Source organism: Aplysia californica, unplaced genomic scaffold (genome assembly GCF_000002075.1).
Source record: "Aplysia californica isolate F4 #8 unplaced genomic scaffold, AplCal3.0 scaffold00163, whole genome shotgun sequence".
In the NCBI taxonomy this organism is placed as follows: domain Eukaryota; kingdom Metazoa; phylum Mollusca; class Gastropoda; order Aplysiida; family Aplysiidae; genus Aplysia; species Aplysia californica.
In genome coordinates this window covers 637,432-639,215 of record NW_004797433.1, presented here as the reverse complement: position 1 = coordinate 639,215, position 1,784 = coordinate 637,432, and the positions used below count along the sequence as shown (strand labels likewise).

Below are 1,784 nucleotides of genomic sequence, written 5' to 3'. Positions count from 1 at the left end.
CACACACACACACACACACACACACACACACTCAGACACACACACACTCATACACAAACACACACACACATACACACATGCACACAAACAAATACGCAGATGCAGACGCTCAGAAGAAGAGAAAAAGAGAGAAGAGAAGAGAAGAGACAGGGAGTGTGTGTGTGTGTGTGTGTGTGTGAGAGAGAGAGAGAGAGAGAGAGAGAGAGAGAGAGAGAGAGAGAGAGAGACTGAGAGGGAGAAGGGTGAAGGGAGTGAAAGATAGACAGGGAAAAATAGAGATGGATAGAGATAGTTAGCTAGATATACAGACAAATAGACAGATATACAGACAGACAAACAGATAGACCAAAAGACAGGCGGAAAGACAGACAAACAAATCGACAAATAAACAGACAAAGCTCAACCTGCGGTATGGTTGACTCCAAACTGGACCTGCCCTGTTCTCTGACTGTCACTTCCTACGTCACATTGTCGTTTGTCATCCCACCATCTGAGGAGTGGTCATCATCATCATCATCATCATCATCATCATCATCATCATCATCATCATTGTTTCCAATTTGTACGAATAATGCACGGAAAATTTATTTGTAAGCGTAAATATTTTATGTACAGAAAAGTGGGAAGACGGAATACCATCAAGAGGCTAGCCCAAGACAGGGATAAGTGGAATGTGTTTGTTTGTGGCCTATACCCTGGGATCCAAGGTGAGAAAGGCAAAGATGATGATAATGAGATGCTTTACGTCCCTGTCGACACGAATTAGAACATGTAGGAGGCGGGCTGCTGCAACTGTGCCTGTCAGGGCCAACCTAGTTCAGAGGGATACAACGTCCCAGCAGACAGAAGGAGACTCTCTATATTGTTATCCTCATATGGCAGTAATTGCCTGTTTGTAACGCCGAAATGCCTAACCACCACACCACAGACAATTGGGTTATTAAAAATATTAATTGCAAATGTATAAGATGGTATAAAGCCCCCACAAATTTAAAAGAAAACGGGAGTAGCAGATGTCTCCGAATTTATACTCTACAAAATATTGAAATGGGTTGGTCACATCGGAATGATAAAGGATTACACACTGATAGAAAGATGCACTGATTAAAGACCAATAACAGGAAAAACGATCAAGAGGAAGACCAATAAGGAAGATGGCAAGATGCCAGTAGATAGAGCAGTCCAGAACAACCAGAATACGGAGAACAGCAAATAGGGGCAAAATGGAGTAAAATTATTCGGAAGGTCACATGCCCCGGTGGACAAACAGCGTCTTGCAAGAAAGAAAGAAAAAAAAAGAAAAAAAAGAAAGATAGAAAGAGAGAAAGAAGAAAGAAGAAAGGAACCAAAGAAATAAAGAAGGAAAGACGGAAAGAAAGTAAAAAGAAAGAAAGAAAAAAGAAAGACAACTAAGATAGAAAGAACGAAAGAAGGAGAAAGAAAAGAAAGAAAGCAAGCAAGCAAAGAGAGAATTGTAAATATTTTAAACCATCAGCAGCAGAAAACTGCCACTGGTCCACTGACTTTTTTTTGAGCTTGGCCATAAAGCCATCCTCCTTCATCTTGAGCAGAGCGAAGTTGATGTTACTCTTGAAGGGAGCCCCGGCCACCATGCCTATCCCATGCTCCTGTGGAGGGGAGAGGGAAAGATTGTTTCAGAGTTTTACGCCCCCAGCAACATTTATTTAGATTTTTCCAAAAAGGTGAGCAAGCGAGGGAGCTAGCGAACAGTAGGGAGTGACAGGGTGTGTGTGTGTGTGTGTGTGTGTGTGTGTGTGTGTGTG

At 42.2% G+C, this 1,784-nt stretch overlaps 1 long non-coding RNA gene across 1 annotated transcript in view; it reads right to left on the bottom strand.

Moving 5' to 3' along the window:
* LOC101856097 overlaps positions 1-1,632 on the bottom strand; it is an 8,379-nt gene extending 6,747 nt beyond the window's left edge. The window contains exons 1-2 of the long non-coding RNA XR_004858519.1: positions 1,525-1,632; positions 405-490 (exon numbers count right to left, since the gene is read on the bottom strand). This is a non-coding gene — a long non-coding RNA (uncharacterized LOC101856097). The remainder of the gene's footprint in view (positions 1-404; positions 491-1,524) is intronic.
* Positions 1,633-1,784: the final 152 nt, after the last annotated feature.